Here is a 12,660-nt window from a genome sequence, read left to right on the forward strand (position 1 = left end):
GTTCTATCGAAGATGTTTGAAATAGACGTAAAACCACCACTGCTTACCATGTAGCGGTAGTCTTCGGAATGGTGAAAAAACTCTGCTCCGCCCGAACTTTGACTTTTTTACTTGTTAAGAAATAATTTAGGTGAGTAAATTAGGTGATTTAGTTAAATAAAAATGGAAAGGTTAGTAATTTTTGATAATGTTTTTTTTTAGTATTTGAATTCAAAAATTGGATCATAGTATTCAATAAAAAGTTTTTAAAGGGTCGTAAATCAAACCTGCGCCACTAAATAACTTCTCGCTCGAGGCGACAAACTTGAAAAACTTGAAGCTTGACAAAATTGTAAATTCTTTTCGATTGACGCTGCACCAGTTGAGAGGTCTTTCAGTTATATTTTTTTTTTATTGCGGTGCAATAATTCTTTTTCGAGGATTGCATCGGGCTGCAAATGTCGGATGTATTCTCCTGACTTCCATCTTCACAATCTTGTATCATGGCAAGATCGTTGCTTAAACACCGTTGATTTCCAAAGAATTCTTCATTCTCATTCTTTTGGTTGTTTCTGAATTTGAAGAACCTGTAACGGCAACAGCATTTTTCGATTTTGTTTTTGTAATTCATTTTTAATCCTTTCTTCTGTGACTGAAATAGCTTTTAAGCAGAAATAACGAAAGAAGGTTACCACCTCTATTTGTATTTTTTTATCATTTAATACTAAAGAAATTCATATACCAGACCCAAGGTTTGATCTATGGTAATTAATTAACATTGTTTATTGAAATATTTTTCAATGGGTGGCTTTGCTCGTTTAGACATTTCCTTCATTTGGTACCAAACTTGTTTAATTTGGATATGCGGTTTGTTTATTATCCGAGACCTTTAATTGGGAATAAAAAATATTTGGCCAAATTTAGCTGGTAAAAAAAAAACTGTTATTTTCGGGACCCTCAATATCCGCATTCGCAAAAGATCCGCAATGATTATTGCGAATGCGAAAGCGAATGCGAATATTCGCAACAACCCTGGTTTTAAGGATGTTATCTTCGTGAAATATAATGCTGAAAACTGGCCAACAAATGAGAATTATAATAAATTAAAATCACTTATAAGGAACTTAGTTAGTGGCGCTCGCTCAAAGCTTCAACAACATACATGCCAAAAGTGAGGAACAAAAACAAGCATTGTTTTTGACAGTTCAGATGCACCGAGAAACTGTTCCAAGTGCGAGAAAAAAATATGTGTAATAGTTTTATGTCATTATTATATCTGAAATAAACGCAAGGGCTTGAAAAATGCATCGAAAACGTACCACAGTTCGTTTGTTTTTTGTTTGCTGTTTGGGTGTTAGTGGGATGATAGAAAAATTAATTGATTAACGCCCAACACTGCCTCCGTGTGTATTTCTGCCTTTTAAAGCTTCTCGCAAAAGCCATTTGCTGTTCGGAGGCGGCGTAAAGCTGTAGGTCCGTGGCCTTTTTGTCACAACATCAAGACCCACCCCACAAATTGAAGGAGAAGCTCAGCCAAATACTTGGCAAAGGTGCATGCGCCAAAATATTGTTATTATACTATTAATATTTGCAATGACTAGGAAAACACTTGGACTCAACATGGCGTATGTGTGATGTTTATCTGGTGATTTTTTTTATGTGATGATTAGTAATATTTAATGATGAGGTCCACTATTTGTATGAATTATAATGTGATCTTAGATGTATTAAGCATATGCTCACTGGTTAAGGCACAAAAACAAAATATTGCAAATATTAATTTTTTATAAGGCAAAACTTAGTTACTCACTAATTAATAAGTGTATTTAAAACTAATTTATTGAACTTATGTAAACTGTGTTCTAATAAACTGATATTTGGGAACCTACCTATGAAATTTCAACGATATCGGACAAGATTTGATGAAAATATACCTATTTTTTAATAAAGATGCATTTAAAATCTGCAGTTTCCGGAAAACAAACAACAGCGTTGAGCGACCTCTAAATCTTGTTCAAATAAGCTGAAATTTTAGAATGAACTTGTCTTCCCTATTATCTTCAAGAATCCGAACGTTCTCAGTCGAAATTCAAAAAAGTTCCAATTTTGGATCACCCTAACCTGCATGTTTGGACATTTTGTACTATTTCATTTTTTTAACACTATATGAACAAAACGCAAAATATGCGGAACACAAACACAATTTTTGTAAACGAACTGTCGCGGCTCAGGTCAATAAGTGTTATAATCCAAAGTTATCAAAATTCTAACTATCTGGGTTAATAGAAACTCGACATCCTGCTCGAATTCTTTTTAAATAACGGTAAAAGAACCAAGGCGTTTGAGCGGGCAGAGAACAGAGCTCAAAAACAAACGAAACATTTCGCTAGTGATCAGTGTTGCCACAATATTTTTTTTATTTTTTACCAAAATTAACAGAAAAAGTTACCAAATTCAACAAAATTACCAAAGTTATTTTATGTGCAGAACTGTACATACATATGTCTGTAATTATATCTGAAGACACCAAGCTTTTCAGGCAATCAGCGCTCCATTCAGCTATAATTTTTATAACTGCGTGAACGCTGAAAGCTACAACACCAGAAACGCTTGGTGAGGATTTCACTCCTGAGTGTAGCCGAAGAAACAAATTTATCGATTGCGCGTCGTTTTAAGAACATCGCACTGTCTTGTGGCTTAGAATAGTATATTTTACATTTGGATATACATTTCCATCCATACAAAACTCAGGCCACAAAACAATTGAAGGCATCTGATCATTCACAGTGTCAGGGATACCGTTTATTGCAACAGAGGATTATCTAGCGCATAATTCCCCGTAGAGGGGATATCATTTGGCCACTGAGATCATCCCACTTGGCACCATTGGACTTTTTATGAGGCTACTCGGATGGCCGTATTTATGCAAATAAACCCCGAACTTTGGAGCATTTCTAAACCAACATATGTCCAGTTATGGCCAATATACATATGTACATACATATGTTAACAAGTGGCCGAAAATATCTCGCAAATTCAACGCTTAAGGGCAAGCATTCAACTCACACATAGACAAAGTGAAGTCCCTATAGGGTATACTGAATGCCGTAGCTTTTTGAACGAGAAAATACATATTTGCAAAGAACTCTACTCATATGGTTACCGGGATACACGGGAATGTTGATGGCAATAGCAAAGCTGATGAACTGGCAAGGACAGGTACGGCCACCCACAACCTTCCGGGATAGGACTCGGTAGATATAGCAATAGCCACTTACAACCAGTTTGTTAGAGAACACACCATTCTAGAACCAAGGAACGCTGGAACAACTTTTCGTCTTGCGAAACTTTCAGGATTACCTGGTATTTCTACAAAAGTAATCGCTTACGCTCCACTTCCTAATGTGGAATCAGATCCTGTATTGACCTATGTGACATGTAGGGCCGAATCCAAAAAGTTACCAAATTGAAAAATTAATTACCAAATTACCAAGTTTAATATTGATTAAAAATTACTAAAGCGGCAACACTGCTAGTGATTCGTCTAAAGCAGTGATACATACCGGAGCCGTATGGGGTTGCTCGGCTTTCATCTACAGATCGCGTGTGCGTAGCTAGCGGACTGTTACGACGCTGACCGTAAACCAGTCTGCGTTTGTACTTTATGCTAGGGCTGCGTAAATCATTTAATTTTATACTAGATTCACATATAAGTAGATTATCCTCATTTTCGAGCTTAACACCCTAATCTGTAATTATAACAAGAGATTAGCCATTCAAAATTCGTCCCTTGTTAATCTGTAATTATAAAATAATCTCAGATTTAACCGATAACTTTTCGGCGTCCATCCTAGTTTTATCGATTGTTTTTGCGAAAGAGAGGAGAAATGCCAAATGTAAAAGTAAACAAAAATGTACGCTAGCAAGTAAAAGAGGTTTGTAAGGGTATTTTTAATAAAAAGTTAAGTTAAAATATATTTATATTGCTTATTATTGCAGAAAAACGTGATCACGGTGGCACAGAGAAGAAACATAACTTTTCCTTGAGATGTAAGAATAACAAGCACAACAAATTTGACGGCTAATAATCTGAGATTTGCCTGTGTAAACGGGGTGATTAAAAAACGAGCTTTGATTGAGATAATATTGATATGTGAACATAGTTTTAGCGAGTTAACTCAATGATTCAAGCTCATTTTAATGAGTCAGTACACTGAGATGGCACAATTGAGCTATGCCACTCTGCGGTCGAGGCAACACAGCCTACAGTTGGTTAGCACTGTTAGTTAGCACTGTTTAGCTGATGAGCGGTGCAGAGTTGGTTTGCACTGTAGAGCTGTTAAAAGGAAGGAAGAGGTTGGTATGTGAACAAATTGTAAATTTTCACAACTATTAAATTTTTCGCAATTTTATCGTCTTTATTTTCATTCTTTACTCTGAGTACCTACTATGTGGCGAATATTTATTGAGTTACTGAGTCAACCGTTTTGTTAGAAGTGAGTCTGAGCGTGCGACACACTGCTGGGAGTCAGCTCAATAGCTCCGCTCAGTGCTGAGTTACCCATCTCTACTTCATGCTGTAAGCATCGCATACGCATGCTGTTTTGTTGAGCACACACATAAATGTTAATATTAATATTAAATGGTCCAATTTTGCAGGAATGAATAAATATATAAAGATTTATCAATTAGGAACACGTAGCAAACATTTTGGACATGTAGCCCTTTAGGTATGCACGTGCCGGATGTTGAAAAAAAATGCATGCATAACCAATGTTTGCAATTTCATCTAGAACAAAAGAAAGTGTGCTGCAAAGTGAATTTGGACTCGCCACAAAGCGTACATTGTAAAAAGCCATGCAGACTACATATTTATATTTGTGCACGATGGCCAACCACCACAAATTCCACACCTTTGATTTGACGACTTTTTTACCATATCCGAGAGGATACGTGAGTGTGGCTTCTTCGGAAACAAATATTCTATGCAAGTAAAACATATTTTTAGCTGAACTTTTAAATGTATTATAATTTTGGCACGGTTTTATATTAGGTACGTAACAGCGCGGTAACATGGCGCATGAATTAGCGAAAAAAAAACTTATATCGCATGCTTTCCTTTTGTTTTCACTGTTACACTTTCGCACTGTTTACACTTGTTCACTGCGCACTTCATTTTGCTTTGTAATGTCTCAATAATTGTTTAAAACCACGCAGAAATATTAAAATTGTAATTTGGTTTTTCTCGTGTATTCTCGTATTCTCCCAATCAACAATTGCACCAAGATGACGTCACGGACACAGCTGATTCTGTCAAAATCACAAAGAGCGGATTAGCGGTACCGCGATGGGCGCAATCTCTACTTCTCTGAATCGTGGGTGGTAATATATATGTATGAGCATATAAATTACATACATACATACGTACGTGTAGTTAATGTATATTTCAAGCGTACACTTTTCAGCATAATGGGTATCTGCATTAGAGTCGTTAAAAAATTTATTTTTTTTTTTAATTAATAAACGCTATCTCACATTATTGTTATTTGTGATAAAAAAAGAGAAACGTGTTTTTTTTTTTTTAAAAAAGTTTTCTTAGAGGTCGCGCTGGTCGGTTTTTTATAAAAACGCTGATATTCTCAATATTTATATTAATAATAGCTAGAAATGTGGTTTTTATATATAATTACTCTGGTATTACTGGGGAACATTCTCTTAATTACATACCTGTCTTGGGCAGTTAGAATGGGCCTAGTGTCCGAAAATATGCTCTCGAAAAGAGACTAGTAAAATTAAAACGTTGATACTGAACAATTTACGCATTGTCATGGGTTGAAACTTGTTACCAGGGGGTTTCTGGGGTTGCTAATTAGGAATCTGAAGTCAGTTTTTCGAAATTCAAAATAGCGGATCCAAAATGGCGGTCAATTAAAAAAAAAAATGATTGGATTTGTTCGAAGCCCGGCACTCGAGAGTTTTTAGGGTCGCCGATTACGAATCTGAAGTAAATTTTTTTTAATTCAAGATGGTGGATCCAATATAGCGATCAAATTAAAAAAAAGTACTAAGATTAAAACGTTGATACTGAACGTTTTAAACATTGTCAAGGGTTAAAACTCGTTTCTAGTGGGTTTCTGAGCTTTCTGATTATGAATCTGATGTCAGATTTTCAAAATTCAAAATGGTGGATCCAAAATGGCGATCAACTATAAATGATTGGATTTGTTTGAAACTCTTAACCGCCATTTTGAATTTTGAAAATCTGACATCAGATTCATAATCAGCAACCGCAGAAACCCTTTGGTAACAAGTTCCAATCCATGACAATGGGTAAATCGTTCAGTATCAACGTTTTAATTTTAGTATTTTTTTTTAATTTGATCGCCATATTGGATCAACCATCTTGAGTTTAAAAAAGCTGACTTCAGATTCGTAGTCGGCGACCCCAAAAACTCTTTAGTGCCGGGTTTCGAACAGATCCAATCATTCAAAAAACAAATGGATCGCTATTTTGGATCCACCATTTTGAATTTTGAAAAACTGACTTCAGATTCCTAATTAGCAACCCCAGGAACCTCCTGGTGACAAGTTCCAACCCATGACAATCCGTAAATCGTGCAGTGTCAACGTTTTAATTTTACTAGGGTCTTTTCGAGAGCATATTTTCGGGAACTAGACCCATTCTAATTGTCAAAGACAGGTGTGTAATTAAGGGAAAGTTCCCCAATAATACCAGAGTAATTATATGTTAAAACCACATTTTTAGCTGCATTTTAACATGTCCAGAGAATAAAAAATTTGAGAACATCAGCGTTCTTATAAAAACTCGACCAGCGCGACCTCTAAAAAAACTATTTTTGAAAATAAAAAAATACGTGTCTCTTTTTTTATCACAAAAAACAATATTCTGAATCAGTGTTGCCGCGAATCATTTTTAGTGGTAGCCAAATTCCTTTAAAAAAAGGGCTAAAAAAGAGCTAAAAACAAGTAAGAGCAGCGCTGTCTTCGGCTATGCCGAAGGCTTCATACCTTTCATGAACATCTGCAAATTTTACTTTGACAGATTACTGCTTTTGAATACATCTGCATACATCGATAGAGGAGTTACATACTTATATAAAAAATCGCATCTAAACAATCAGAGGTATGGAAGATATACTTTATGTGACACCAATCTAAGTGATTTTCACCGCTATGTGATCGGTATGTAAACCGGTAACACAATTTATTGGGTTTAGTTTCCTACATAAAGGAGATATATCGCAAAAACTGGTATCTGAACAATCAGTGCTATAGGAGATAAAGCTTATACAGCATAGATTTTGACGATTTTCTCAGTAGACTTTGTATTATTATTTATAAAATATCTTACGAAATTTATCGGTTTTAGCTATTCAAGTAAAGAAGTTTTACAGTAAAATCCCATATCTGAACAATCAGATGTATGGAAGATATATGTTGTAGTCATCCGATCCTTGTTATTTTCACTGTAAGTATTCTGTTAATAATGAGTGAAAATGGTGCGAAATTTCATGTTCCTAGCTGCATAAATGGAGGAGTTATGATAAAAGACCTCATATCTGAACAATAAGTTGTATGGGGGCTGCAGGTTATAGTGACCCGATCTTTATTATTTTCGAGGTAAGTCTTCTGTTGATAATGAGTGAAAACAGCGCGAAATTTCATGGTCCTAGCTACATAAATGGATGAATTATAACGAAAAATCTCATATCTGAACAATCAGTTGTATGGGAGCTATAGGTTATAGTTACCCGATCTTTTTAATTTTCACTGTAAGTTTTCTGTAGATAATTATTGAAAACAGTGCGGAATTTCATGTTCCTAGCTATATAAATGGAGGAGTTATAACGCAAAATTTTATATCTGAACAATCCGTTGTATGGGAGCTATAGGTTATAGTGACCCGATCTTTGTAATTTTCACTATAAGTATTCTGTTGATAATGGGTGCAAGTATTGCAAAATTTCATGTCCGTAGCTGCATAAATGGCGAAGTTATAATGAAAAATCTCATATCTGAACAATCAGTTGTATGGGAGCTATATGTTATAGTGGTCCGATTCTTCCGGTTCCGACAAATGATTAATACATTATAAAAATACACCCACCTACCAAAGTTCATCCGGATATCTCGAAAACTGAGAGACTAGATTGCATACAAACAGACAGACAGACGGACAGACGGACAGACGGACATGGCTAAATCAACTCAGCTCGACGTTCTGATCATATAAGTATACATTTTAATGGGTCTATCTCTTCTTATTCTGGTACTTACAAACATCGGACCAAAGTTATAATACCATTTCATGCTCATGAAAGGTATAAAAATTGTTGTGGCTAAAAATGGTAGCTAAATTTTTTACTTACATACACATATATAAGTATACACGAAAAAATGTTCAATAAGTAATGGTATAGAAAAACAATTAACTCTGGAAAAAAAGCTAATATGTTTTTCCCAACCAAAAAACCTTTTTGTATGAAAGGGGAAATGTACGACACCATCTTGTTAGCTCCATCAAGTGATTGTACCATCAGCATGCTGGTTGGTACAATATTTATTTCTTTACAAATGAGGTCCAGGAAAGATCGAAATGATTAGAGCCGAAATTTCATAATTTTTCTGCCATTTTGTTAAACATTGTTTTTTTTTCTTAAATCACAACTGCAATATCGTGAACTTAATCTTCCACAAACACGGCTTTGACTCATATAGTGCCAAAAATTTCCGCCAAAATACTTTTTACTTAGAAAATTGAGCTCACGATACCGGCATGCTGGTACAATCATAAACTTTGCAAATAGTTTTTAAAGTCGCACCAGCAGCTGGTACAATCACACCACAAGAACATACACGGTCAATCGACTTGCTGAACCATTTAACAAATTAAGCATGTTAAGGGCCGATTATTCAATGTCTGGTTAACACTAATCTCCGGTTAAACATAGTTATCGACGTTACCGACTCCCTGTTGTATGCATGGAGTCGAAGACGTCGATAACGATGTTTAACCGCAGATTAGTGTTAACCAGACATGAATTAACCGGCCCTAAAGGCCGTAACCATATCTATTTTAAACTATAGCTAAATCGTGAATAGATAAGTTAACAGCCCTAACACTTTTACAGTATGTATGTATAAAAACGTAAGGAACAACAATATATATATTTATGTATATATATCAGTCTTTCTTAGTTTAAAAATTCATGTCTTACATAAATGAACAAAAATATACATATATAAAATTAAGCATATACAACTTTTTTATGCCAAGTATGAATAAATTCTCCAAAGGGCTAAAAAAAGGGCTGGGGGCAATTTTACATTTATTTGGCCAAAAAAAGTATGTGGTAGCTAAATCTAGCCACCAAAGGGCTAAAACGGCAACACTGATTCTGATGTAGCGTTTATGAATTTCCAAAAAGAGTGTTTTTATGAACTACTCTAATCTGCATGTTATTTTATTATAATGATTGTGTTTATTTATTTTGGGGTTTTTGTTGTATAATTAACCACATTTTTATAAAAAATTAGCGAAAAATAAAATATTTAAAAAATGGTTGCCCGGTATTATTTTTTGAAGTCTCCTGAACGGAAACAGAAGTTACTGATCTAAAAATATATATGTATTTTCTATCATTGCTACAAAAAATTGTTTTTCCCAATATAATATACGTGTAAAACTTTGAGCGCTTTGAGCGACCTCAAAATATTTTTTTGATTTCAATATAAAAAGCTGGTGTGCAGTCAATTAGTTCATTTTCATTAAGGTTTTTATTTTGAAGACGGTAGCCGAGTAAAGTCTCCACTTTCAAATCAAAACAAGAACTTTCATTGCATCTAATTAAGTCCTTTGTTTGTATTAATGCGGCACATGTGCGTAGCGTAGGGCTGCCAGATATCTCTGTTGCCAAACCGGGACACTTTAGGGAGGGCCTCTCGCCCCCTTCTCTTTCATTTCGACGTGCGAAAGGATGCAGTGAAATTTTATTTTGACAGACAAAAACAAAAACATAAAAACATGAGATCATGAGATCATTCCAACGTACGCCAACAAAACAAAACAACTTATCACAACTAAAGCACAGAGAATTTTTCACAATGCATTTTTCACAATGCAAAATTGTTAAACTTTGTGCTAACCTCGGGAAAATTCAATAAATTTGCATACAAATTTGCAACATTCTAATCAGACTTTTTATAAAAATTTTTAAAATGAAGTTGTGCAGCCCATTAAATTTTAGTTGATTTTTGGTATTGTTTTTACTGAGAGTTTCTTCCATACAAACTATGTTCTGTAATTCTTTTTATATGAAAAACACTGTCAGCAAAAAAAAAATAAATGCTAAAAATCAACGAAATTTGCTGGCAACTTCCGACTTGCACTTTATTAATTGGCTCAAAAGCTACATTTTTAAAATTTTTCTAAAAGATCTGATTAGAAATTGTGATCTGATGAAAGAGCCTCCGAGCCAATAATTTTGTACGGCACTGTACTTAAAAGTATCTACTCTAGGTTTCATGAAAGAAAAAAATTTATGTACAAGATAACATTAAAATATCAGTCATATTTTTCGTTGCTGAGAACTTGTTTCTAAACGTCTGTCTTTTCCTTAATATAATTGTAAAACTCTGAGCACGTCATTTTGAACGTATTTAGGTACATATACTAATCATCAACTATTGCTTGTGCAAAGTTCAACTATCTCGAAATGTGACTATTTCACAGATTAAACCAGTGCACTGAGAGAAAGAAGTTTAGAATTAAAAAAGCCTGCTAAATTAAAAAAATACGCATATGAAAGAGCACCAACCCAACTCGTAATACATTTAAGTATACACATTTTAGTATTTAGTATAGAAATAATCAATTCAAATACGCCCATAATAAAATGAAGCGATTTGCAATTACCGATTGCTTTTTCATAATTAAGTTAAAAAAACATTTAAATTCCATGCTGGTTGTAATGGGAATTAAACCCTGACCCTCTGGAAATTAGCAAATTGTCGCAAGCATCTTCGCGCACTCAGCTACAGCCAGACATGTAAATGTGCATTTAAATGTTGAGTTTGAATCAATACCACGCGTGCGTGTTATGAAAGTATTATTTTTAAATACAAAAATTTTTAAACGATAATCAAAAAGAAAAGATTCATGTTTACTATGCGTTATTTCCCTCAGTGAATGCATAACATTTTTCTGAATATTACAACGCGTTCTTTCTCTTAGTGTAGTGATTTTTGAACTTTTATTCAAATTTGTGCAATCAAATCAAAAACCGGGACACTAAAACGAAACCCGGGACATTTTAAGGTTGAACCGGGACACCGGGACAAATAGTCTAAAACCGGGACATGTCCGGGAAAACCGGGACGTCTGGCAGCCCTAGCCTAGCGCCAATTTATTTCTACACTTTGTTTTAACTAGGTTCTGAATTTAAAAAATTCTCTCAATACAAGCAGAGGAGTGTGGTTAAGCAAGCAAACCCTGAACAACGCGAAATATATTTGAAAATGCTGGCTGATTTAGTTCTTTCATTTCTGCCGACTTCAGTCCAAAATTCAGATACAGAAAGATTTAGATTTTTTTAATTTCTGCATAATCGGCCAATGCTCGATACTCGGTGTTAATTTGTTCAGCTTTTTTTAATTCACTTTCGGGAAACAATTTTAAAATCAGTGGTAAAATGCTATTAATATTAAAAGATAATGCTCCCTTCGGCGCAATTGACGGTAAGAGTTTAAAAATTTCATTATTAAAATATATTCTTTTTCTTAAATCACCGCAAAATTTAATATAAAATTTCAAAACGTTATTTTTAAATTTCCGATGCTGTGAGGTTTTGGTCAGTGTAAAACAGCTCAGTTTCCATTCCACAAAAAATGTTTTCGATAGGTATGTGGTTGGCTAAATTCAATGAATTTATTGCATTGGTAAAAATATTTTCTTTCGCTATAAAATTTCGGCATATTTGATTAAAAAGAAATGTCAAGCGGGGATATAAAACATGAATGTGTGACTCTCCCACTTGCATTTCTATGTTAACAGTGTTTATAACTTTGAGAACGTACGACAAGAAATAGAAGTACAGTTTTATATTAGAATCTGAAAGGGTACTTGCAATAAACTTATTGCTTTCATTGCCAAATCCTGCTTCGAAATTGCATAAACCGAAGTAGTATTGTAGAGTACTCGACTGCTCCAAAATCCGTTTAACTACAATCTGAAATCATAATGTAATACTTTAAATAAAAAATGTATTTATTATTATTATTTATTATTTATTATTTATTTTTAGTCTACAGAAAAATGTTTTCTTACAGACAGTTGAGATAAAAAGATTTAGAATATTTAAGTATGTGTGATACATTACAGAGTGAAATAATTATAAATATTAACTTGTAAAGATAACAATGATATTCAATAGCAATTTGGGTAGCTGGCGTGTATTGAACAACTATTATTAAAAAGAAAATTTACCTGCCGCGAAAGCCATCGTGTTGAACTAAATCGCAAAATCTTGTGAACCGCACTTCCAAAATCTTCTTGAAAGTTTTCAAACTCTATTTTTCTACAAGCGCTATGACAGAAGTGGTGATTTATAGAGCGAATTAACTTTTCTATTTCTGGTGGAAGAACTGATGCAGCTGCCTCGG

The 12,660-nt window shown here is 34.3% G+C and overlaps 1 protein-coding gene across 1 annotated transcript in view; it reads left to right on the plus strand.

The window, feature by feature from the left end:
- The window catches only part of LOC118749189 (leucine-rich repeat-containing G-protein coupled receptor 6-like), a 608,510-nt gene that overhangs the window by 32,669 nt on the left and 563,181 nt on the right, over positions 1 to 12,660 (plus strand). The gene's annotated exons all lie outside the window — the stretch shown is intronic.

Source organism: Rhagoletis pomonella, unplaced genomic scaffold, assembly GCF_013731165.1.
Source record: "Rhagoletis pomonella isolate Grant_MI unplaced genomic scaffold, Rhpom_1.0 Rhpom_scaffold_00014, whole genome shotgun sequence".
In the NCBI taxonomy this organism is placed as follows: Eukaryota; Metazoa; Arthropoda; class Insecta; order Diptera; family Tephritidae; genus Rhagoletis; species Rhagoletis pomonella.